Here is a 27,377-nt window from a genome sequence, read left to right as displayed (position 1 = left end):
AGCGTTGAGCTCAGCAGAGCGTGTCTCTTGACACTTGATGTGCGTTGGCTGTGTCTGCCTGCTCCAGTGAAGAGAGAAACGGGAAATCATCTTGGTAGAGGCAACAAAGCAAAAGCGAGGCAGGATTGACATCTGCTCAACAGAGACGGATTCCCTGCGCTGACACAGTTCACAGTTACACGAGAAGCAATCTGAGCGGTCCGTCGACCGGAGACGTGTTTCCCAAGAGGTCGTTTAGCGAGTGAACAGCAGTGTGCGCGACTTTCAGGAGTGTGCCTGGAAAGTGCCAGAATCACCAGGAGCATCTGTGCAAAAGCTGCTGCCTCTGTGACCGCATTGAGGCACGTTCGCGTGTCTGCGAGTATATAGACGGCTCTTTCGCGTTCACTCCGAGGGAAACGGTCCGCTATTGCTTCTGTGCGCACAGACGCGATTCCCTTGTCTCTTGCGAACACAGGGAACTCTGTGCATCCAAATCTACAGGCTAAGGACGCGTCTGCATATGTTTTGGTGAACAATCGAGTGTGCGTGTTCTGACAGCTGCCTCTATGCAGACGTCTCCACAGAGCCACTTCTGAATGCCCCGCAGCCCAGGACTGAATGGATACACTAACAAGTGCACCGGTGTGAGCAACCACATATGCAGAAGGACGTCTTTCATCTCACAGAAGCGCGAACGTCTTGGCGTTCAAGCACATGGCAGAAACAAGGTGTGAACAGATGAGCTGCTGCTATTTTCTCCGTTCGGCATGCTTCGTTGTAGCTCTCTTGCCGGTCGCCGGCTTAGCGGCTTGCTTTGCGCGACTAGCTCTGGGGAGAGAAGGAGATAGCGCCGGAAACCTCGCCTTTTGCCTTCTTCGGCGCTGGAACCTGGTTGCTGCGCCTTCTCTTTGTCCATGTGCACACACACGATTCCTCAGCGAAAACCATGCAGAAACCTTTCCACGAGCACCCAGGGATGTGCACCCAGCACCACGTGCACGCACACGCAGCTAGAGAAAAGCACCTACCTTTTCACACACTGATGCCTAAGCAAACGCGTGGCCACACACACGCACACATCCGCAAGCGCGCCTACTCCCATCTATTGAGGGAAAGACGGACGAGCTCTTTGGTTGCTCTTCACAGGCTTGTCCCTGATCTATAGCTGAGGGCAAACACTTGTGTGCTTGTGGGAGAGCCTGTGTCTTTCCTGGAAGCGTTTGGGAGTTTTGCTCAGACGCGTGTTTCCTCAAGTTCAAGAATCAAGATCTAGGATACCTGCAGACAGGTGCCTGTTTGTGTGGAGACAGTCTGTTTGAAACTGTGTTCCTCAGCGCCCGCTCTTTCTCCCCGTCGCTCCACACGCCTGGGAGTCCCTTTCTTTCTCTCCACAAGCACGTGTGTTGACTTCGTCGCACATGTGCATCTGCACAAGCGTTGAGCTCAGCAGAGCGTGTCTCTTGACACTTGATGTGCGTTGGCTGTGTCTGCCTGCTCCAGTGAAGAGAGAAACGGGAAATCATCTTGGTAGAGGCAACAAAGCAAAAGCGAGGCAGGATTGACATCTGCTCAACAGAGACGGATTCCCTGCGCTGACACAGTTCACAGTTACACGAGAAGCAATCTGAGCGGTCCGTCGACCGGAGACGTGTTTCCCAAGAGGTCGTTTAGCGAGTGAACAGCAGTGTGCGCGACTTTCAGGAGTGTGCCTGGAAAGTGCCAGAATCACCAGGAGCATCTGTGCAAAAGCTGCTGCCTCTGTGACCGCATTGAGGCACGTTCGCGTGTCTGCGAGTATATAGACGGCTCTTTCGCGTTCACTCCGAGGGAAACGGTCCGCTATTGCTTCTGTGCGCACAGACGCGATTCCCTTGTCTCTTGCGAACACAGGGAACTCTGTGCATCCAAATCTACAGGCTAAGGACGCGTCTGCATATGTTTTGGTGAACAATCGAGTGTGCGTGTTCTGACAGCTGCCTCTATGCAGACGTCTCCACAGAGCCACTTCTGAATGCCCCGCAGCCCAGGACTGAATGGATACACTAACAAGTGCACCGGTGTGAGCAACCACATATGCAGAAGGACGTCTTTCATCTCACAGAAGCGCGAACGTCTTGGCGTTCAAGCACATGGCAGAAACAAGGTGTGAACAGATGAGCTGCTGCTATTTTCTCCGTTCGGCATGCTTCGTTGTAGCTCTCTTGCCGGTCGCCGGCTTAGCGGCTTGCTTTGCGCGACTAGCTCTGGGGAGAGAAGGAGATAGCGCCGGAAACCTCGCCTTTTGCCTTCTTCGGCGCTGGAACCTGGTTGCTGCGCCTTCTCTTTGTCCATGTGCACACACACGATTCCTCAGCGAAAACCATGCAGAAACCTTTCCACGAGCACCCAGGGATGTGCACCCAGCACCACGTGCACGCACACGCAGCTAGAGAAAAGCACCTACCTTTTCACACACTGATGCCTAAGCAAACGCGTGGCCACACACACGCACACATCCGCAAGCGCGCCTACTCCCATCTATTGAGGGAAAGACGGACGAGCTCTTTGGTTGCTCTTCACAGGCTTGTCCCTGATCTATAGCTGAGGGCAAACACTTGTGTGCTTGTGGGAGAGCCTGTGTCTTTCCTGGAAGCGTTTGGGAGTTTTGCTCAGACGCGTGTTTCCTCAAGTTCAAGAATCAAGATCTAGGATACCTGCAGACAGGTGCCTGTTTGTGTGGAGACAGTCTGTTTGAAACTGTGTTCCTCAGCGCCCGCTCTTTCTCCCCGTCGCTCCACACGCCTGGGAGTCCCTTTCTTTCTCTCCACAAGCACGTGTGTTGACTTCGTCGCACATGTGCATCTGCACAAGCGTTGAGCTCAGCAGAGCGTGTCTCTTGACACTTGATGTGCGTTGGCTGTGTCTGCCTGCTCCAGTGAAGAGAGAAACGGGAAATCATCTTGGTAGAGGCAACAAAGCAAAAGCGAGGCAGGATTGACATCTGCTCAACAGAGACGGATTCCCTGCGCTGACACAGTTCACAGTTACACGAGAAGCAATCTGAGCGGTCCGTCGACCGGAGACGTGTTTCCCAAGAGGTCGTTTAGCGAGTGAACAGCAGTGTGCGCGACTTTCAGGAGTGTGCCTGGAAAGTGCCAGAATCACCAGGAGCATCTGTGCAAAAGCTGCTGCCTCTGTGACCGCATTGAGGCACGTTCGCGTGTCTGCGAGTATATAGACGGCTCTTTCGCGTTCACTCCGAGGGAAACGGTCCGCTATTGCTTCTGTGCGCACAGACGCGATTCCCTTGTCTCTTGCGAACACAGGGAACTCTGTGCATCCAAATCTACAGGCTAAGGACGCGTCTGCATATGTTTTGGTGAACAATCGAGTGTGCGTGTTCTGACAGCTGCCTCTATGCAGACGTCTCCACAGAGCCACTTCTGAATGCCCCGCAGCCCAGGACTGAATGGATACACTAACAAGTGCACCGGTGTGAGCAACCACATATGCAGAAGGACGTCTTTCATCTCACAGAAGCGCGAACGTCTTGGCGTTCAAGCACATGGCAGAAACAAGGTGTGAACAGATGAGCTGCTGCTATTTTCTCCGTTCGGCATGCTTCGTTGTAGCTCTCTTGCCGGTCGCCGGCTTAGCGGCTTGCTTTGCGCGACTAGCTCTGGGGAGAGAAGGAGATAGCGCCGGAAACCTCGCCTTTTGCCTTCTTCGGCGCTGGAACCTGGTTGCTGCGCCTTCTCTTTGTCCATGTGCACACACACGATTCCTCAGCGAAAACCATGCAGAAACCTTTCCACGAGCACCCAGGGATGTGCACCCAGCACCACGTGCACGCACACGCAGCTAGAGAAAAGCACCTACCTTTTCACACACTGATGCCTAAGCAAACGCGTGGCCACACACACGCACACATCCGCAAGCGCGCCTACTCCCATCTATTGAGGGAAAGACGGACGAGCTCTTTGGTTGCTCTTCACAGGCTTGTCCCTGATCTATAGCTGAGGGCAAACACTTGTGTGCTTGTGGGAGAGCCTGTGTCTTTCCTGGAAGCGTTTGGGAGTTTTGCTCAGACGCGTGTTTCCTCAAGTTCAAGAATCAAGATCTAGGATACCTGCAGACAGGTGCCTGTTTGTGTGGAGACAGTCTGTTTGAAACTGTGTTCCTCAGCGCCCGCTCTTTCTCCCCGTCGCTCCACACGCCTGGGAGTCCCTTTCTTTCTCTCCACAAGCACGTGTGTTGACTTCGTCGCACATGTGCATCTGCACAAGCGTTGAGCTCAGCAGAGCGTGTCTCTTGACACTTGATGTGCGTTGGCTGTGTCTGCCTGCTCCAGTGAAGAGAGAAACGGGAAATCATCTTGGTAGAGGCAACAAAGCAAAAGCGAGGCAGGATTGACATCTGCTCAACAGAGACGGATTCCCTGCGCTGACACAGTTCACAGTTACACGAGAAGCAATCTGAGCGGTCCGTCGACCGGAGACGTGTTTCCCAAGAGGTCGTTTAGCGAGTGAACAGCAGTGTGCGCGACTTTCAGGAGTGTGCCTGGAAAGTGCCAGAATCACCAGGAGCATCTGTGCAAAAGCTGCTGCCTCTGTGACCGCATTGAGGCACGTTCGCGTGTCTGCGAGTATATAGACGGCTCTTTCGCGTTCACTCCGAGGGAAACGGTCCGCTATTGCTTCTGTGCGCACAGACGCGATTCCCTTGTCTCTTGCGAACACAGGGAACTCTGTGCATCCAAATCTACAGGCTAAGGACGCGTCTGCATATGTTTTGGTGAACAATCGAGTGTGCGTGTTCTGACAGCTGCCTCTATGCAGACGTCTCCACAGAGCCACTTCTGAATGCCCCGCAGCCCAGGACTGAATGGATACACTAACAAGTGCACCGGTGTGAGCAACCACATATGCAGAAGGACGTCTTTCATCTCACAGAAGCGCGAACGTCTTGGCGTTCAAGCACATGGCAGAAACAAGGTGTGAACAGATGAGCTGCTGCTATTTTCTCCGTTCGGCATGCTTCGTTGTAGCTCTCTTGCCGGTCGCCGGCTTAGCGGCTTGCTTTGCGCGACTAGCTCTGGGGAGAGAAGGAGATAGCGCCGGAAACCTCGCCTTTTGCCTTCTTCGGCGCTGGAACCTGGTTGCTGCGCCTTCTCTTTGTCCATGTGCACACACACGATTCCTCAGCGAAAACCATGCAGAAACCTTTCCACGAGCACCCAGGGATGTGCACCCAGCACCACGTGCACGCACACGCAGCTAGAGAAAAGCACCTACCTTTTCACACACTGATGCCTAAGCAAACGCGTGGCCACACACACGCACACATCCGCAAGCGCGCCTACTCCCATCTATTGAGGGAAAGACGGACGAGCTCTTTGGTTGCTCTTCACAGGCTTGTCCCTGATCTATAGCTGAGGGCAAACACTTGTGTGCTTGTGGGAGAGCCTGTGTCTTTCCTGGAAGCGTTTGGGAGTTTTGCTCAGACGCGTGTTTCCTCAAGTTCAAGAATCAAGATCTAGGATACCTGCAGACAGGTGCCTGTTTGTGTGGAGACAGTCTGTTTGAAACTGTGTTCCTCAGCGCCCGCTCTTTCTCCCCGTCGCTCCACACGCCTGGGAGTCCCTTTCTTTCTCTCCACAAGCACGTGTGTTGACTTCGTCGCACATGTGCATCTGCACAAGCGTTGAGCTCAGCAGAGCGTGTCTCTTGACACTTGATGTGCGTTGGCTGTGTCTGCCTGCTCCAGTGAAGAGAGAAACGGGAAATCATCTTGGTAGAGGCAACAAAGCAAAAGCGAGGCAGGATTGACATCTGCTCAACAGAGACGGATTCCCTGCGCTGACACAGTTCACAGTTACACGAGAAGCAATCTGAGCGGTCCGTCGACCGGAGACGTGTTTCCCAAGAGGTCGTTTAGCGAGTGAACAGCAGTGTGCGCGACTTTCAGGAGTGTGCCTGGAAAGTGCCAGAATCACCAGGAGCATCTGTGCAAAAGCTGCTGCCTCTGTGACCGCATTGAGGCACGTTCGCGTGTCTGCGAGTATATAGACGGCTCTTTCGCGTTCACTCCGAGGGAAACGGTCCGCTATTGCTTCTGTGCGCACAGACGCGATTCCCTTGTCTCTTGCGAACACAGGGAACTCTGTGCATCCAAATCTACAGGCTAAGGACGCGTCTGCATATGTTTTGGTGAACAATCGAGTGTGCGTGTTCTGACAGCTGCCTCTATGCAGACGTCTCCACAGAGCCACTTCTGAATGCCCCGCAGCCCAGGACTGAATGGATACACTAACAAGTGCACCGGTGTGAGCAACCACATATGCAGAAGGACGTCTTTCATCTCACAGAAGCGCGAACGTCTTGGCGTTCAAGCACATGGCAGAAACAAGGTGTGAACAGATGAGCTGCTGCTATTTTCTCCGTTCGGCATGCTTCGTTGTAGCTCTCTTGCCGGTCGCCGGCTTAGCGGCTTGCTTTGCGCGACTAGCTCTGGGGAGAGAAGGAGATAGCGCCGGAAACCTCGCCTTTTGCCTTCTTCGGCGCTGGAACCTGGTTGCTGCGCCTTCTCTTTGTCCATGTGCACACACACGATTCCTCAGCGAAAACCATGCAGAAACCTTTCCACGAGCACCCAGGGATGTGCACCCAGCACCACGTGCACGCACACGCAGCTAGAGAAAAGCACCTACCTTTTCACACACTGATGCCTAAGCAAACGCGTGGCCACACACACGCACACATCCGCAAGCGCGCCTACTCCCATCTATTGAGGGAAAGACGGACGAGCTCTTTGGTTGCTCTTCACAGGCTTGTCCCTGATCTATAGCTGAGGGCAAACACTTGTGTGCTTGTGGGAGAGCCTGTGTCTTTCCTGGAAGCGTTTGGGAGTTTTGCTCAGACGCGTGTTTCCTCAAGTTCAAGAATCAAGATCTAGGATACCTGCAGACAGGTGCCTGTTTGTGTGGAGACAGTCTGTTTGAAACTGTGTTCCTCAGCGCCCGCTCTTTCTCCCCGTCGCTCCACACGCCTGGGAGTCCCTTTCTTTCTCTCCACAAGCACGTGTGTTGACTTCGTCGCACATGTGCATCTGCACAAGCGTTGAGCTCAGCAGAGCGTGTCTCTTGACACTTGATGTGCGTTGGCTGTGTCTGCCTGCTCCAGTGAAGAGAGAAACGGGAAATCATCTTGGTAGAGGCAACAAAGCAAAAGCGAGGCAGGATTGACATCTGCTCAACAGAGACGGATTCCCTGCGCTGACACAGTTCACAGTTACACGAGAAGCAATCTGAGCGGTCCGTCGACCGGAGACGTGTTTCCCAAGAGGTCGTTTAGCGAGTGAACAGCAGTGTGCGCGACTTTCAGGAGTGTGCCTGGAAAGTGCCAGAATCACCAGGAGCATCTGTGCAAAAGCTGCTGCCTCTGTGACCGCATTGAGGCACGTTCGCGTGTCTGCGAGTATATAGACGGCTCTTTCGCGTTCACTCCGAGGGAAACGGTCCGCTATTGCTTCTGTGCGCACAGACGCGATTCCCTTGTCTCTTGCGAACACAGGGAACTCTGTGCATCCAAATCTACAGGCTAAGGACGCGTCTGCATATGTTTTGGTGAACAATCGAGTGTGCGTGTTCTGACAGCTGCCTCTATGCAGACGTCTCCACAGAGCCACTTCTGAATGCCCCGCAGCCCAGGACTGAATGGATACACTAACAAGTGCACCGGTGTGAGCAACCACATATGCAGAAGGACGTCTTTCATCTCACAGAAGCGCGAACGTCTTGGCGTTCAAGCACATGGCAGAAACAAGGTGTGAACAGATGAGCTGCTGCTATTTTCTCCGTTCGGCATGCTTCGTTGTAGCTCTCTTGCCGGTCGCCGGCTTAGCGGCTTGCTTTGCGCGACTAGCTCTGGGGAGAGAAGGAGATAGCGCCGGAAACCTCGCCTTTTGCCTTCTTCGGCGCTGGAACCTGGTTGCTGCGCCTTCTCTTTGTCCATGTGCACACACACGATTCCTCAGCGAAAACCATGCAGAAACCTTTCCACGAGCACCCAGGGATGTGCACCCAGCACCACGTGCACGCACACGCAGCTAGAGAAAAGCACCTACCTTTTCACACACTGATGCCTAAGCAAACGCGTGGCCACACACACGCACACATCCGCAAGCGCGCCTACTCCCATCTATTGAGGGAAAGACGGACGAGCTCTTTGGTTGCTCTTCACAGGCTTGTCCCTGATCTATAGCTGAGGGCAAACACTTGTGTGCTTGTGGGAGAGCCTGTGTCTTTCCTGGAAGCGTTTGGGAGTTTTGCTCAGACGCGTGTTTCCTCAAGTTCAAGAATCAAGATCTAGGATACCTGCAGACAGGTGCCTGTTTGTGTGGAGACAGTCTGTTTGAAACTGTGTTCCTCAGCGCCCGCTCTTTCTCCCCGTCGCTCCACACGCCTGGGAGTCCCTTTCTTTCTCTCCACAAGCACGTGTGTTGACTTCGTCGCACATGTGCATCTGCACAAGCGTTGAGCTCAGCAGAGCGTGTCTCTTGACACTTGATGTGCGTTGGCTGTGTCTGCCTGCTCCAGTGAAGAGAGAAACGGGAAATCATCTTGGTAGAGGCAACAAAGCAAAAGCGAGGCAGGATTGACATCTGCTCAACAGAGACGGATTCCCTGCGCTGACACAGTTCACAGTTACACGAGAAGCAATCTGAGCGGTCCGTCGACCGGAGACGTGTTTCCCAAGAGGTCGTTTAGCGAGTGAACAGCAGTGTGCGCGACTTTCAGGAGTGTGCCTGGAAAGTGCCAGAATCACCAGGAGCATCTGTGCAAAAGCTGCTGCCTCTGTGACCGCATTGAGGCACGTTCGCGTGTCTGCGAGTATATAGACGGCTCTTTCGCGTTCACTCCGAGGGAAACGGTCCGCTATTGCTTCTGTGCGCACAGACGCGATTCCCTTGTCTCTTGCGAACACAGGGAACTCTGTGCATCCAAATCTACAGGCTAAGGACGCGTCTGCATATGTTTTGGTGAACAATCGAGTGTGCGTGTTCTGACAGCTGCCTCTATGCAGACGTCTCCACAGAGCCACTTCTGAATGCCCCGCAGCCCAGGACTGAATGGATACACTAACAAGTGCACCGGTGTGAGCAACCACATATGCAGAAGGACGTCTTTCATCTCACAGAAGCGCGAACGTCTTGGCGTTCAAGCACATGGCAGAAACAAGGTGTGAACAGATGAGCTGCTGCTATTTTCTCCGTTCGGCATGCTTCGTTGTAGCTCTCTTGCCGGTCGCCGGCTTAGCGGCTTGCTTTGCGCGACTAGCTCTGGGGAGAGAAGGAGATAGCGCCGGAAACCTCGCCTTTTGCCTTCTTCGGCGCTGGAACCTGGTTGCTGCGCCTTCTCTTTGTCCATGTGCACACACACGATTCCTCAGCGAAAACCATGCAGAAACCTTTCCACGAGCACCCAGGGATGTGCACCCAGCACCACGTGCACGCACACGCAGCTAGAGAAAAGCACCTACCTTTTCACACACTGATGCCTAAGCAAACGCGTGGCCACACACACGCACACATCCGCAAGCGCGCCTACTCCCATCTATTGAGGGAAAGACGGACGAGCTCTTTGGTTGCTCTTCACAGGCTTGTCCCTGATCTATAGCTGAGGGCAAACACTTGTGTGCTTGTGGGAGAGCCTGTGTCTTTCCTGGAAGCGTTTGGGAGTTTTGCTCAGACGCGTGTTTCCTCAAGTTCAAGAATCAAGATCTAGGATACCTGCAGACAGGTGCCTGTTTGTGTGGAGACAGTCTGTTTGAAACTGTGTTCCTCAGCGCCCGCTCTTTCTCCCCGTCGCTCCACACGCCTGGGAGTCCCTTTCTTTCTCTCCACAAGCACGTGTGTTGACTTCGTCGCACATGTGCATCTGCACAAGCGTTGAGCTCAGCAGAGCGTGTCTCTTGACACTTGATGTGCGTTGGCTGTGTCTGCCTGCTCCAGTGAAGAGAGAAACGGGAAATCATCTTGGTAGAGGCAACAAAGCAAAAGCGAGGCAGGATTGACATCTGCTCAACAGAGACGGATTCCCTGCGCTGACACAGTTCACAGTTACACGAGAAGCAATCTGAGCGGTCCGTCGACCGGAGACGTGTTTCCCAAGAGGTCGTTTAGCGAGTGAACAGCAGTGTGCGCGACTTTCAGGAGTGTGCCTGGAAAGTGCCAGAATCACCAGGAGCATCTGTGCAAAAGCTGCTGCCTCTGTGACCGCATTGAGGCACGTTCGCGTGTCTGCGAGTATATAGACGGCTCTTTCGCGTTCACTCCGAGGGAAACGGTCCGCTATTGCTTCTGTGCGCACAGACGCGATTCCCTTGTCTCTTGCGAACACAGGGAACTCTGTGCATCCAAATCTACAGGCTAAGGACGCGTCTGCATATGTTTTGGTGAACAATCGAGTGTGCGTGTTCTGACAGCTGCCTCTATGCAGACGTCTCCACAGAGCCACTTCTGAATGCCCCGCAGCCCAGGACTGAATGGATACACTAACAAGTGCACCGGTGTGAGCAACCACATATGCAGAAGGACGTCTTTCATCTCACAGAAGCGCGAACGTCTTGGCGTTCAAGCACATGGCAGAAACAAGGTGTGAACAGATGAGCTGCTGCTATTTTCTCCGTTCGGCATGCTTCGTTGTAGCTCTCTTGCCGGTCGCCGGCTTAGCGGCTTGCTTTGCGCGACTAGCTCTGGGGAGAGAAGGAGATAGCGCCGGAAACCTCGCCTTTTGCCTTCTTCGGCGCTGGAACCTGGTTGCTGCGCCTTCTCTTTGTCCATGTGCACACACACGATTCCTCAGCGAAAACCATGCAGAAACCTTTCCACGAGCACCCAGGGATGTGCACCCAGCACCACGTGCACGCACACGCAGCTAGAGAAAAGCACCTACCTTTTCACACACTGATGCCTAAGCAAACGCGTGGCCACACACACGCACACATCCGCAAGCGCGCCTACTCCCATCTATTGAGGGAAAGACGGACGAGCTCTTTGGTTGCTCTTCACAGGCTTGTCCCTGATCTATAGCTGAGGGCAAACACTTGTGTGCTTGTGGGAGAGCCTGTGTCTTTCCTGGAAGCGTTTGGGAGTTTTGCTCAGACGCGTGTTTCCTCAAGTTCAAGAATCAAGATCTAGGATACCTGCAGACAGGTGCCTGTTTGTGTGGAGACAGTCTGTTTGAAACTGTGTTCCTCAGCGCCCGCTCTTTCTCCCCGTCGCTCCACACGCCTGGGAGTCCCTTTCTTTCTCTCCACAAGCACGTGTGTTGACTTCGTCGCACATGTGCATCTGCACAAGCGTTGAGCTCAGCAGAGCGTGTCTCTTGACACTTGATGTGCGTTGGCTGTGTCTGCCTGCTCCAGTGAAGAGAGAAACGGGAAATCATCTTGGTAGAGGCAACAAAGCAAAAGCGAGGCAGGATTGACATCTGCTCAACAGAGACGGATTCCCTGCGCTGACACAGTTCACAGTTACACGAGAAGCAATCTGAGCGGTCCGTCGACCGGAGACGTGTTTCCCAAGAGGTCGTTTAGCGAGTGAACAGCAGTGTGCGCGACTTTCAGGAGTGTGCCTGGAAAGTGCCAGAATCACCAGGAGCATCTGTGCAAAAGCTGCTGCCTCTGTGACCGCATTGAGGCACGTTCGCGTGTCTGCGAGTATATAGACGGCTCTTTCGCGTTCACTCCGAGGGAAACGGTCCGCTATTGCTTCTGTGCGCACAGACGCGATTCCCTTGTCTCTTGCGAACACAGGGAACTCTGTGCATCCAAATCTACAGGCTAAGGACGCGTCTGCATATGTTTTGGTGAACAATCGAGTGTGCGTGTTCTGACAGCTGCCTCTATGCAGACGTCTCCACAGAGCCACTTCTGAATGCCCCGCAGCCCAGGACTGAATGGATACACTAACAAGTGCACCGGTGTGAGCAACCACATATGCAGAAGGACGTCTTTCATCTCACAGAAGCGCGAACGTCTTGGCGTTCAAGCACATGGCAGAAACAAGGTGTGAACAGATGAGCTGCTGCTATTTTCTCCGTTCGGCATGCTTCGTTGTAGCTCTCTTGCCGGTCGCCGGCTTAGCGGCTTGCTTTGCGCGACTAGCTCTGGGGAGAGAAGGAGATAGCGCCGGAAACCTCGCCTTTTGCCTTCTTCGGCGCTGGAACCTGGTTGCTGCGCCTTCTCTTTGTCCATGTGCACACACACGATTCCTCAGCGAAAACCATGCAGAAACCTTTCCACGAGCACCCAGGGATGTGCACCCAGCACCACGTGCACGCACACGCAGCTAGAGAAAAGCACCTACCTTTTCACACACTGATGCCTAAGCAAACGCGTGGCCACACACACGCACACATCCGCAAGCGCGCCTACTCCCATCTATTGAGGGAAAGACGGACGAGCTCTTTGGTTGCTCTTCACAGGCTTGTCCCTGATCTATAGCTGAGGGCAAACACTTGTGTGCTTGTGGGAGAGCCTGTGTCTTTCCTGGAAGCGTTTGGGAGTTTTGCTCAGACGCGTGTTTCCTCAAGTTCAAGAATCAAGATCTAGGATACCTGCAGACAGGTGCCTGTTTGTGTGGAGACAGTCTGTTTGAAACTGTGTTCCTCAGCGCCCGCTCTTTCTCCCCGTCGCTCCACACGCCTGGGAGTCCCTTTCTTTCTCTCCACAAGCACGTGTGTTGACTTCGTCGCACATGTGCATCTGCACAAGCGTTGAGCTCAGCAGAGCGTGTCTCTTGACACTTGATGTGCGTTGGCTGTGTCTGCCTGCTCCAGTGAAGAGAGAAACGGGAAATCATCTTGGTAGAGGCAACAAAGCAAAAGCGAGGCAGGATTGACATCTGCTCAACAGAGACGGATTCCCTGCGCTGACACAGTTCACAGTTACACGAGAAGCAATCTGAGCGGTCCGTCGACCGGAGACGTGTTTCCCAAGAGGTCGTTTAGCGAGTGAACAGCAGTGTGCGCGACTTTCAGGAGTGTGCCTGGAAAGTGCCAGAATCACCAGGAGCATCTGTGCAAAAGCTGCTGCCTCTGTGACCGCATTGAGGCACGTTCGCGTGTCTGCGAGTATATAGACGGCTCTTTCGCGTTCACTCCGAGGGAAACGGTCCGCTATTGCTTCTGTGCGCACAGACGCGATTCCCTTGTCTCTTGCGAACACAGGGAACTCTGTGCATCCAAATCTACAGGCTAAGGACGCGTCTGCATATGTTTTGGTGAACAATCGAGTGTGCGTGTTCTGACAGCTGCCTCTATGCAGACGTCTCCACAGAGCCACTTCTGAATGCCCCGCAGCCCAGGACTGAATGGATACACTAACAAGTGCACCGGTGTGAGCAACCACATATGCAGAAGGACGTCTTTCATCTCACAGAAGCGCGAACGTCTTGGCGTTCAAGCACATGGCAGAAACAAGGTGTGAACAGATGAGCTGCTGCTATTTTCTCCGTTCGGCATGCTTCGTTGTAGCTCTCTTGCCGGTCGCCGGCTTAGCGGCTTGCTTTGCGCGACTAGCTCTGGGGAGAGAAGGAGATAGCGCCGGAAACCTCGCCTTTTGCCTTCTTCGGCGCTGGAACCTGGTTGCTGCGCCTTCTCTTTGTCCATGTGCACACACACGATTCCTCAGCGAAAACCATGCAGAAACCTTTCCACGAGCACCCAGGGATGTGCACCCAGCACCACGTGCACGCACACGCAGCTAGAGAAAAGCACCTACCTTTTCACACACTGATGCCTAAGCAAACGCGTGGCCACACACACGCACACATCCGCAAGCGCGCCTACTCCCATCTATTGAGGGAAAGACGGACGAGCTCTTTGGTTGCTCTTCACAGGCTTGTCCCTGATCTATAGCTGAGGGCAAACACTTGTGTGCTTGTGGGAGAGCCTGTGTCTTTCCTGGAAGCGTTTGGGAGTTTTGCTCAGACGCGTGTTTCCTCAAGTTCAAGAATCAAGATCTAGGATACCTGCAGACAGGTGCCTGTTTGTGTGGAGACAGTCTGTTTGAAACTGTGTTCCTCAGCGCCCGCTCTTTCTCCCCGTCGCTCCACACGCCTGGGAGTCCCTTTCTTTCTCTCCACAAGCACGTGTGTTGACTTCGTCGCACATGTGCATCTGCACAAGCGTTGAGCTCAGCAGAGCGTGTCTCTTGACACTTGATGTGCGTTGGCTGTGTCTGCCTGCTCCAGTGAAGAGAGAAACGGGAAATCATCTTGGTAGAGGCAACAAAGCAAAAGCGAGGCAGGATTGACATCTGCTCAACAGAGACGGATTCCCTGCGCTGACACAGTTCACAGTTACACGAGAAGCAATCTGAGCGGTCCGTCGACCGGAGACGTGTTTCCCAAGAGGTCGTTTAGCGAGTGAACAGCAGTGTGCGCGACTTTCAGGAGTGTGCCTGGAAAGTGCCAGAATCACCAGGAGCATCTGTGCAAAAGCTGCTGCCTCTGTGACCGCATTGAGGCACGTTCGCGTGTCTGCGAGTATATAGACGGCTCTTTCGCGTTCACTCCGAGGGAAACGGTCCGCTATTGCTTCTGTGCGCACAGACGCGATTCCCTTGTCTCTTGCGAACACAGGGAACTCTGTGCATCCAAATCTACAGGCTAAGGACGCGTCTGCATATGTTTTGGTGAACAATCGAGTGTGCGTGTTCTGACAGCTGCCTCTATGCAGACGTCTCCACAGAGCCACTTCTGAATGCCCCGCAGCCCAGGACTGAATGGATACACTAACAAGTGCACCGGTGTGAGCAACCACATATGCAGAAGGACGTCTTTCATCTCACAGAAGCGCGAACGTCTTGGCGTTCAAGCACATGGCAGAAACAAGGTGTGAACAGATGAGCTGCTGCTATTTTCTCCGTTCGGCATGCTTCGTTGTAGCTCTCTTGCCGGTCGCCGGCTTAGCGGCTTGCTTTGCGCGACTAGCTCTGGGGAGAGAAGGAGATAGCGCCGGAAACCTCGCCTTTTGCCTTCTTCGGCGCTGGAACCTGGTTGCTGCGCCTTCTCTTTGTCCATGTGCACACACACGATTCCTCAGCGAAAACCATGCAGAAACCTTTCCACGAGCACCCAGGGATGTGCACCCAGCACCACGTGCACGCACACGCAGCTAGAGAAAAGCACCTACCTTTTCACACACTGATGCCTAAGCAAACGCGTGGCCACACACACGCACACATCCGCAAGCGCGCCTACTCCCATCTATTGAGGGAAAGACGGACGAGCTCTTTGGTTGCTCTTCACAGGCTTGTCCCTGATCTATAGCTGAGGGCAAACACTTGTGTGCTTGTGGGAGAGCCTGTGTCTTTCCTGGAAGCGTTTGGGAGTTTTGCTCAGACGCGTGTTTCCTCAAGTTCAAGAATCAAGATCTAGGATACCTGCAGACAGGTGCCTGTTTGTGTGGAGACAGTCTGTTTGAAACTGTGTTCCTCAGCGCCCGCTCTTTCTCCCCGTCGCTCCACACGCCTGGGAGTCCCTTTCTTTCTCTCCACAAGCACGTGTGTTGACTTCGTCGCACATGTGCATCTGCACAAGCGTTGAGCTCAGCAGAGCGTGTCTCTTGACACTTGATGTGCGTTGGCTGTGTCTGCCTGCTCCAGTGAAGAGAGAAACGGGAAATCATCTTGGTAGAGGCAACAAAGCAAAAGCGAGGCAGGATTGACATCTGCTCAACAGAGACGGATTCCCTGCGCTGACACAGTTCACAGTTACACGAGAAGCAATCTGAGCGGTCCGTCGACCGGAGACGTGTTTCCCAAGAGGTCGTTTAGCGAGTGAACAGCAGTGTGCGCGACTTTCAGGAGTGTGCCTGGAAAGTGCCAGAATCACCAGGAGCATCTGTGCAAAAGCTGCTGCCTCTGTGACCGCATTGAGGCACGTTCGCGTGTCTGCGAGTATATAGACGGCTCTTTCGCGTTCACTCCGAGGGAAACGGTCCGCTATTGCTTCTGTGCGCACAGACGCGATTCCCTTGTCTCTTGCGAACACAGGGAACTCTGTGCATCCAAATCTACAGGCTAAGGACGCGTCTGCATATGTTTTGGTGAACAATCGAGTGTGCGTGTTCTGACAGCTGCCTCTATGCAGACGTCTCCACAGAGCCACTTCTGAATGCCCCGCAGCCCAGGACTGAATGGATACACTAACAAGTGCACCGGTGTGAGCAACCACATATGCAGAAGGACGTCTTTCATCTCACAGAAGCGCGAACGTCTTGGCGTTCAAGCACATGGCAGAAACAAGGTGTGAACAGATGAGCTGCTGCTATTTTCTCCGTTCGGCATGCTTCGTTGTAGCTCTCTTGCCGGTCGCCGGCTTAGCGGCTTGCTTTGCGCGACTAGCTCTGGGGAGAGAAGGAGATAGCGCCGGAAACCTCGCCTTTTGCCTTCTTCGGCGCTGGAACCTGGTTGCTGCGCCTTCTCTTTGTCCATGTGCACACACACGATTCCTCAGCGAAAACCATGCAGAAACCTTTCCACGAGCACCCAGGGATGTGCACCCAGCACCACGTGCACGCACACGCAGGTAGAGAAAAGCACCTACCTTTTCACACACTGATGCCTAAGCAAACGCGTGGCCACACACACGCACACATCCGCAAGCGCGCCTACTCCCATCTATTGAGGGAAAGACGGACGAGCTCTTTGGTTGCTCTTCACAGGCTTGTCCCTGATCTATAGCTGAGGGCAAACACTTGTGTGCTTGTGGGAGAGCCTGTGTCTTTCCTGGAAGCGTTTGGGAGTTTTGCTCAGACGCGTGTTTCCTCAAGTTCAAGAATCAAGATCTAGGATACCTGCAGACAGGTGCCTGTTTGTGTGGAGACAGTCTGTTTGAAACTGTGTTCCTCAGCGCCCGCTCTTTCTCCCCGTCGCTCCACACGCCTGGGAGTCCCTTTCTTTCTCTCCACAAGCACGTGTGTTGACTTCGTCGCACATGTGCATCTGCACAAGCGTTGAGCTCAGCAGAGCGTGTCTCTTGACACTTGATGTGCGTTGGCTGTGTCTGCCTGCTCCAGTGAAGAGAGAAACGGGAAATCATCTTGGTAGAGGCAACAAAGCAAAAGCGAGGCAGGATTGACATCTGCTCAACAGAGACGGATTCCCTGCGCTGACACAGTTCACAGTTACACGAGAAGCAATCTGAGCGGTCCGTCGACCGGAGACGTGTTTCCCAAGAGGTCGTTTAGCGAGTGAACAGCAGTGTGCGCGACTTTCAGGAGTGTGCCTGGAAAGTGCCAGAATCACCAGGAGCATCTGTGCAAAAGCTGCTGCCTCTGTGACCGCATTGAGGCACGTTCGCGTGTCTGCGAGTATATAGACGGCTCTTTCGCGTTCACTCCGAGGGAAACGGTCCGCTATTGCTTCTGTGCGCACAGACGCGATTCCCTTGTCTCTTGCGAACACAGGGAACTCTGTGCATCCAAATCTACAGGCTAAGGACGCGTCTGCATATGTTTTGGTGAACAATCGAGTGTGCGTGTTCTGACAGCTGCCTCTATGCAGACGTCTCCACAGAGCCACTTCTGAATGCCCCGCAGCCCAGGACTGAATGGATACACTAACAAGTGCACCGGTGTGAGCAACCACATATGCAGAAGGACGTCTTTCATCTCACAGAAGCGCGAACGTCTTGGCGTTCAAGCACATGGCAGAAACAAGGTGTGAACAGATGAGCTGCTGCTATTTTCTCCGTTCGGCATGCTTCGTTGTAGCTCTCTTGCCGGTCGCCGGCTTAGCGGCTTGCTTTGCGCGACTAGCTCTGGGGAGAGAAGGAGATAGCGCCGGAAACCTCGCCTTTTGCCTTCTTCGGCGCTGGAACCTGGTTGCTGCGCCTTCTCTTTGTCCATGTGCACACACACGATTCCTCAGCGAAAACCATGCAGAAACCTTTCCACGAGCACCCAGGGATGTGCACCCAGCACCACGTGCACGCACACGCAGCTAGAGAAAAGCACCTACCTTTTCACACACTGATGCCTAAGCAAACGCGTGGCCACACACACGCACACATCCGCAAGCGCGCCTACTCCCATCTATTGAGGGAAAGACGGACGAGCTCTTTGGTTGCTCTTCACAGGCTTGTCCCTGATCTATAGCTGAGGGCAAACACTTGTGTGCTTGTGGGAGAGCCTGTGTCTTTCCTGGAAGCGTTTGGGAGTTTTGCTCAGACGCGTGTTTCCTCAAGTTCAAGAATCAAGATCTAGGATACCTGCAGACAGGTGCCTGTTTGTGTGGAGACAGTCTGTTTGAAACTGTGTTCCTCAGCGCCCGCTCTTTCTCCCCGTCGCTCCACACGCCTGGGAGTCCCTTTCTTTCTCTCCACAAGCACGTGTGTTGACTTCGTCGCACATGTGCATCTGCACAAGCGTTGAGCTCAGCAGAGCGTGTCTCTTGACACTTGATGTGCGTTGGCTGTGTCTGCCTGCTCCAGTGAAGAGAGAAACGGGAAATCATCTTGGTAGAGGCAACAAAGCAAAAGCGAGGCAGGATTGACATCTGCTCAACAGAGACGGATTCCCTGCGCTGACACAGTTCACAGTTACACGAGAAGCAATCTGAGCGGTCCGTCGACCGGAGACGTGTTTCCCAAGAGGTCGTTTAGCGAGTGAACAGCAGTGTGCGCGACTTTCAGGAGTGTGCCTGGAAAGTGCCAGAATCACCAGGAGCATCTGTGCAAAAGCTGCTGCCTCTGTGACCGCATTGAGGCACGTTCGCGTGTCTGCGAGTATATAGACGGCTCTTTCGCGTTCACTCCGAGGGAAACGGTCCGCTATTGCTTCTGTGCGCACAGACGCGATTCCCTTGTCTCTTGCGAACACAGGGAACTCTGTGCATCCAAATCTACAGGCTAAGGACGCGTCTGCATATGTTTTGGTGAACAATCGAGTGTGCGTGTTCTGACAGCTGCCTCTATGCAGACGTCTCCACAGAGCCACTTCTGAATGCCCCGCAGCCCAGGACTGAATGGATACACTAACAAGTGCACCGGTGTGAGCAACCACATATGCAGAAGGACGTCTTTCATCTCACAGAAGCGCGAACGTCTTGGCGTTCAAGCACATGGCAGAAACAAGGTGTGAACAGATGAGCTGCTGCTATTTTCTCCGTTCGGCATGCTTCGTTGTAGCTCTCTTGCCGGTCGCCGGCTTAGCGGCTTGCTTTGCGCGACTAGCTCTGGGGAGAGAAGGAGATAGCGCCGGAAACCTCGCCTTTTGCCTTCTTCGGCGCTGGAACCTGGTTGCTGCGCCTTCTCTTTGTCCATGTGCACACACACGATTCCTCAGCGAAAACCATGCAGAAACCTTTCCACGAGCACCCAGGGATGTGCACCCAGCACCACGTGCACGCACACGCAGCTAGAGAAAAGCACCTACCTTTTCACACACTGATGCCTAAGCAAACGCGTGGCCACACACACGCACACATCCGCAAGCGCGCCTACTCCCATCTATTGAGGGAAAGACGGACGAGCTCTTTGGTTGCTCTTCACAGGCTTGTCCCTGATCTATAGCTGAGGGCAAACACTTGTGTGCTTGTGGGAGAGCCTGTGTCTTTCCTGGAAGCGTTTGGGAGTTTTGCTCAGACGCGTGTTTCCTCAAGTTCAAGAATCAAGATCTAGGATACCTGCAGACAGGTGCCTGTTTGTGTGGAGACAGTCTGTTTGAAACTGTGTTCCTCAGCGCCCGCTCTTTCTCCCCGTCGCTCCACACGCCTGGGAGTCCCTTTCTTTCTCTCCACAAGCACGTGTGTTGACTTCGTCGCACATGTGCATCTGCACAAGCGTTGAGCTCAGCAGAGCGTGTCTCTTGACACTTGATGTGCGTTGGCTGTGTCTGCCTGCTCCAGTGAAGAGAGAAACGGGAAATCATCTTGGTAGAGGCAACAAAGCAAAAGCGAGGCAGGATTGACATCTGCTCAACAGAGACGGATTCCCTGCGCTGACACAGTTCACAGTTACACGAGAAGCAATTCTGAGCGGTCCGTCGACCGGAGACGTGTTTCCCAAGAGGTCGTTTAGCGAGTGAACAGCAGTGTGCGCGACTTTCAGGAGTGTGCCTGGAAAGTGCCAGAATCACCAGGAGCATCTGTGCAAAAGCTGCTGCCTCTGTGACCGCATTGAGGCACGTTCGCGTGTCTGCGAGTATATAGACGGCTCTTTCGCGTTCACTCCGAGGGAAACGGTCCGCTATTGCTTCTGTGCGCACAGACGCGATTCCCTTGTCTCTTGCGAACACAGGGAACTCTGTGCATCCAAATCTACAGGCTAAGGACGCGTCTGCATATGTTTTGGTGAACAATCGAGTGTGCGTGTTCTGACAGCTGCCTCTATGCAGACGTCTCCACAGAGCCACTTCTGAATGCCCCGCAGCCCAGGACTGAATGGATACACTAACAAGTGCACCGGTGTGAGCAACCACATATGCAGAAGGACGTCTTTCATCTCACAGAAGCGCGAACGTCTTGGCGTTCAAGCACATGGCAGAAACAAGGTGTGAACAGATGAGCTGCTGCTATTTTCTCCGTTCGGCATGCTTCGTTGTAGCTCTCTTGCCGGTCGCCGGCTTAGCGGCTTGCTTTGCGCGACTAGCTCTGGGGAGAGAAGGAGATAGCGCCGGAAACCTCGCCTTTTGCCTTCTTCGGCGCTGGAACCTGGTTGCTGCGCCTTCTCTTTGTCCATGTGCACACACACGATTCCTCAGCGAAAACCATGCAGAAACCTTTCCACGAGCACCCAGGGATGTGCACCCAGCACCACGTGCACGCACACGCAGCTAGAGAAAAGCACCTACCTTTTCACACACTGATGCCTAAGCAAACGCGTGGCCACACACACGCACACATCCGCAAGCGCGCCTACTCCCATCTATTGAGGGAAAGACGGACGAGCTCTTTGGTTGCTCTTCACAGGCTTGTCCCTGATCTATAGCTGAGGGCAAACACTTGTGTGCTTGTGGGAGAGCCTGTGTCTTTCCTGGAAGCGTTTGGGAGTTTTGCTCAGACGCGTGTTTCCTCAAGTTCAAGAATCAAGATCTAGGATACCTGCAGACAGGTGCCTGTTTGTGTGGAGACAGTCTGTTTGAAACTGTGTTCCTCAGCGCCCGCTCTTTCTCCCCGTCGCTCCACACGCCTGGGAGTCCCTTTCTTTCTCTCCACAAGCACGTGTGTTGACTTCGTCGCACATGTGCATCTGCACAAGCGTTGAGCTCAGCAGAGCGTGTCTCTTGACACTTGATGTGCGTTGGCTGTGTCTGCCTGCTCCAGTGAAGAGAGAAACGGGAAATCATCTTGGTAGAGGCAACAAAGCAAAAGCGAGGCAGGATTGACATCTGCTCAACAGAGACGGATTCCCTGCGCTGACACAGTTCACAGTTACACGAGAAGCAATTCTGAGCGGTCCGTCGACCGGAGACGTGTTTCCCAAGAGGTCGTTTAGCGAGTGAACAGCAGTGTGCGCGACTTTCAGGAGTGTGCCTGGAAAGTGCCAGAATCACCAGGAGCATCTGTGCAAAAGCTGCTGCCTCTGTGACCGCATTGAGGCACGTTCGCGTGTCTGCGAGTATATAGACGGCTCTTTCGCGTTCACTCCGAGGGAAACGGTCCGCTATTGCTTCTGTGCGCACAGACGCGATTCCCTTGTCTCTTGCGAACACAGGGAACTCTGTGCATCCAAATCTACAGGCTAAGGACGCGTCTGCATATGTTTTGGTGAACAATCGAGTGTGCGTGTTCTGACAGCTGCCTCTATGCAGACGTCTCCACAGAGCCACTTCTGAATGCCCCGCAGCCCAGGACTGAATGGATACACTAACAAGTGCACCGGTGTGAGCAACCACATATGCAGAAGGACGTCTTTCATCTCACAGAAGCGCGAACGTCTTGGCGTTCAAGCACATGGCAGAAACAAGGTGTGAACAGATGAGCTGCTGCTATTTTCTCCGTTCGGCATGCTTCGTTGTAGCTCTCTTGCCGGTCGCCGGCTTAGCGGCTTGCTTTGCGCGACTAGCTCTGGGGAGAGAAGGAGATAGCGCCGGAAACCTCGCCTTTTGCCTTCTTCGGCGCTGGAACCTGGTTGCTGCGCCTTCTCTTTGTCCATGTGCACACACACGATTCCTCAGCGAAAACCATGCAGAAACCTTTCCACGAGCACCCAGGGATGTGCACCCAGCACCACGTGCACGCACACGCAGCTAGAGAAAAGCACCTACCTTTTCACACACTGATGCCTAAGCAAACGCGTGGCCACACACACGCACACATCCGCAAGCGCGCCTACTCCCATCTATTGAGGGAAAGACGGACGAGCTCTTTGGTTGCTCTTCACAGGCTTGTCCCTGATCTATAGCTGAGGGCAAACACTTGTGTGCTTGTGGGAGAGCCTGTGTCTTTCCTGGAAGCGTTTGGGAGTTTTGCTCAGACGCGTGTTTCCTCAAGTTCAAGAATCAAGATCTAGGATACCTGCAGACAGGTGCCTGTTTGTGTGGAGACAGTCTGTTTGAAACTGTGTTCCTCAGCGCCCGCTCTTTCTCCCCGTCGCTCCACACGCCTGGGAGTCCCTTTCTTTCTCTCCACAAGCACGTGTGTTGACTTCGTCGCACATGTGCATCTGCACAAGCGTTGAGCTCAGCAGAGCGTGTCTCTTGACACTTGATTGAAGAGAGAAACGGGAAATCATCTTGGTAGAGGCAACAAAGCAAAAGCGAGGCAGGATTGACATCTGCTCAACAGAGACGGATTCCCTGCGCTGACACAGTTCACAGTTACACGAGAAGCAATCTGAGCGGTCCGTCGACCGGAGACGTGTTTCCCAAGAGGTCGTTTAGCGAGTGAACAGCAGTGTGCGCGACTTTCAGGAGTGTGCCTGGAAAGTGCCAGAATCACCAGGAGCATCTGTGCAAAAGCTGCTGCCTCTGTGACCGCATTGAGGCACGTTCGCGTGTCTGCGAGTATATAGACGGCTCTTTCGCGTTCACTCCGAGGGAAACGGTCCGCTATTGCTTCTGTGCGCACAGACGCGATTCCCTTGTCTCTTGCGAACACAGGGAACTCTGTGCATCCAAATCTACAGGCTAAGGACGCGTCTGCATATGTTTTGGTGAACAATCGAGTGTGCGTGTTCTGACAGCTGCCTCTATGCAGACGTCTCCACAGAGCCACTTCTGAATGCCCCGCAGCCCAGGACTGAATGGATACACTAACAAGTGCACCGGTGTGAGCAACCACATATGCAGAAGGACGTCTTTCATCTCACAGAAGCGCGAACGTCTTGGCGTTCAAGCACATGGCAGAAACAAGGTGTGAACAGATGAGCTGCTGCTATTTTCTCCGTTCGGCATGCTTCGTTGTAGCTCTCTTGCCGGTCGCCGGCTTAGCGGCTTGCTTTGCGCGACTAGCTCTGGGGAGAGAAGGAGATAGCGCCGGAAACCTCGCCTTTTGCCTTCTTCGGCGCTGGAACCTGGTTGCTGCGCCTTCTCTTTGTCCATGTGCACACACACGATTCCTCAGCGAAAACCATGCAGAAACCTTTCCACGAGCACCCAGGGATGTGCACCCAGCACCACGTGCACGCACACGCAGCTAGAGAAAAGCACCTACCTTTTCACACACTGATGCCTAAGCAAACGCGTGGCCACACACACGCACACATCCGCAAGCGCGCCTACTCCCATCTATTGAGGGAAAGACGGACGAGCTCTTTGGTTGCTCTTCACAGGCTTGTCCCTGATCTATAGCTGAGGGCAAACACTTGTGTGCTTGTGGGAGAGCCTGTGTCTTTCCTGGAAGCGTTTGGGAGTTTTGCTCAGACGCGTGTTTCCTCAAGTTCAAGAATCAAGATCTAGGATACCTGCAGACAGGTGCCTGTTTGTGTGGAGACAGTCTGTTTGAAACTGTGTTCCTCAGCGCCCGCTCTTTCTCCCCGTCGCTCCACACGCCTGGGAGTCCCTTTCTTTCTCTCCACAAGCACGTGTGTTGACTTCGTCGCACATGTGCATCTGCACAAGCGTTGAGCTCAGCAGAGCGTGTCTCTTGACACTTGATGTGCGTTGGCTGTGTCTGCCTGCTCCAGTGAAGAGAGAAACGGGAAATCATCTTGGTAGAGGCAACAAAGCAAAAGCGAGGCAGGATTGACATCTGCTCAACAGAGACGGATTCCCTGCGCTGACACAGTTCACAGTTACACGAGAAGCAATCTGAGCGGTCCGTCGACCGGAGACGTGTTTCCCAAGAGGTCGTTTAGCGAGTGAACAGCAGTGTGCGCGACTTTCAGGAGTGTGCCTGGAAAGTGCCAGAATCACCAGGAGCATCTGTGCAAAAGCTGCTGCCTCTGTGACCGCATTGAGGCACGTTCGCGTGTCTGCGAGTATATAGACGGCTCTTTCGCGTTCACTCCGAGGGAAACGGTCCGCTATTGCTTCTGTGCGCACAGACGCGATTCCCTTGTCTCTTGCGAACACAGGGAACTCTGTGCATCCAAATCTACAGGCTAAGGACGCGTCTGCATATGTTTTGGTGAACAATCGAGTGTGCGTGTTCTGACAGCTGCCTCTATGCAGACGTCTCCACAGAGCCACTTCTGAATGCCCCGCAGCCCAGGACTGAATGGATACACTAACAAGTGCACCGGTGTGAGCAACCACATATGCAGAAGGACGTCTTTCATCTCACAGAAGCGCGAACGTCTTGGCGTTCAAGCACATGGCAGAAACAAGGTGTGAACAGATGAGCTGCTGCTATTTTCTCCGTTCGGCATGCTTCGTTGTAGCTCTCTTGCCGGTCGCCGGCTTAGCGGCTTGCTTTGCGCGACTAGCTCTGGGGAGAGAAGGAGATAGCGCCGGAAACCTCGCCTTTTGCCTTCTTCGGCGCTGGAACCTGGTTGCTGCGCCTTCTCTTTGTCCATGTGCACACACACGATTCCTCAGCGAAAACCATGCAGAAACCTTTCCACGAGCACCCAGGGATGTGCACCCAGCACCACGTGCACGCACACGCAGCTAGAGAAAAGCACCTACCTTTTCACACACTGATGCCTAAGCAAACGCGTGGCCACACACACGCACACATCCGCAAGCGCGCCTACTCCCATCTATTGAGGGAAAGACGGACGAGCTCTTTGGTTGCTCTTCACAGGCTTGTCCCTGATCTATAGCTGAGGGCAAACACTTGTGTGCTTGTGGGAGAGCCTGTGTCTTTCCTGGAAGCGTTTGGGAGTTTTGCTCAGACGCGTGTTTCCTCAAGTTCAAGAATCAAGATCTAGGATACCTGCAGACAGGTGCCTGTTTGTGTGGAGACAGTCTGTTTGAAACTGTGTTCCTCAGCGCCCGCTCTTTCTCCCCGTCGCTCCACACGCCTGGGAGTCCCTTTCTTTCTCTCCACAAGCACGTGTGTTGACTTCGTCGCACATGTGCATCTGCACAAGCGTTGAGCTCAGCAGAGCGTGTCTCTTGACACTTGATGTGCGTTGGCTGTGTCTGCCTGCTCCAGTGAAGAGAGAAACGGGAAATCATCTTGGTAGAGGCAACAAAGCAAAAGCGAGGCAGGATTGACATCTGCTCAACAGAGACGGATTCCCTGCGCTGACACAGTTCACAGTTACACGAGAAGCAATCTGAGCGGTCCGTCGACCGGAGACGTGTTTCCCAAGAGGTCGTTTAGCGAGTGAACAGCAGTGTGCGCGACTTTCAGGAGTGTGCCTGGAAAGTGCCAGAATCACCAGGAGCATCTGTGCAAAAGCTGCTGCCTCTGTGACCGCATTGAGGCACGTTCGCGTGTCTGCGAGTATATAGACGGCTCTTTCGCGTTCACTCCGAGGGAAACGGTCCGCTATTGCTTCTGTGCGCACAGACGCGATTCCCTTGTCTCTTGCGAACACAGGGAACTCTGTGCATCCAAATCTACAGGCTAAGGACGCGTCTGCATATGTTTTGGTGAACAATCGAGTGTGCGTGTTCTGACAGCTGCCTCTATGCAGACGTCTCCACAGAGCCACTTCTGAATGCCCCGCAGCCCAGGACTGAATGGATACACTAACAAGTGCACCGGTGTGAGCAACCACATATGCAGAAGGACGTCTTTCATCTCACAGAAGCGCGAACGTCTTGGCGTTCAAGCACATGGCAGAAACAAGGTGTGAACAGATGAGCTGCTGCTATTTTCTCCGTTCGGCATGCTTCGTTGTAGCTCTCTTGCCGGTCGCCGGCTTAGCGGCTTGCTTTGCGCGACTAGCTCTGGGGAGAGAAGGAGATAGCGCCGGAAACCTCGCCTTTTGCCTTCTTCGGCGCTGGAACCTGGTTGCTGCGCCTTCTCTTTGTCCATGTGCACACACACGATTCCTCAGCGAAAACCATGCAGAAACCTTTCCACGAGCACCCAGGGATGTGCACCCAGCACCACGTGCACGCACACGCAGCTAGAGAAAAGCACCTACCTTTTCACACACTGATGCCTAAGCAAACGCGTGGCCACACACACGCACACATCCGCAAGCGCGCCTACTCCCATCTATTGAGGGAAAGACGGACGAGCTCTTTGGTTGCTCTTCACAGGCTTGTCCCTGATCTATAGCTGAGGGCAAACACTTGTGTGCTTGTGGGAGAGCCTGTGTCTTTCCTGGAAGCGTTTGGGAGTTTTGCTCAGACGCGTGTTTCCTCAAGTTCAAGAATCAAGATCTAGGATACCTGCAGACAGGTGCCTGTTTGTGTGGAGACAGTCTGTTTGAAACTGTGTTCCTCAGCGCCCGCTCTTTCTCCCCGTCGCTCCACACGCCTGGGAGTCCCTTTCTTTCTCTCCACAAGCACGTGTGTTGACTTCGTCGCACATGTGCATCTGCACAAGCGTTGAGCTCAGCAGAGCGTGTCTCTTGACACTTGATGTGCGTTGGCTGTGTCTGCCTGCTCCAGTGAAGAGAGAAACGGGAAATCATCTTGGTAGAGGCAACAAAGCAAAAGCGAGGCAGGATTGACATCTGCTCAACAGAGACGGATTCCCTGCGCTGACACAGTTCACAGTTACACGAGAAGCAATCTGAGCGGTCCGTCGACCGGAGACGTGTTTCCCAAGAGGTCGTTTAGCGAGTGAACAGCAGTGTGCGCGACTTTCAGGAGTGTGCCTGGAAAGTGCCAGAATCACCAGGAGCATCTGTGCAAAAGCTGCTGCCTCTGTGACCGCATTGAGGCACGTTCGCGTGTCTGCGAGTATATAGACGGCTCTTTCGCGTTCACTCCGAGGGAAACGGTCCGCTATTGCTTCTGTGCGCACAGACGCGATTCCCTTGTCTCTTGCGAACACAGGGAACTCTGTGCATCCAAATCTACAGGCTAAGGACGCGTCTGCATATGTTTTGGTGAACAA

Source organism: Patagioenas fasciata, unplaced genomic scaffold, assembly GCF_037038585.1.
Source record: "Patagioenas fasciata isolate bPatFas1 unplaced genomic scaffold, bPatFas1.hap1 Unplaced_1, whole genome shotgun sequence".
Lineage (NCBI taxonomy): Eukaryota > Metazoa > Chordata > Aves > Columbiformes > Columbidae > Patagioenas > Patagioenas fasciata.
This window is presented reverse-complemented; position numbering follows the sequence as displayed.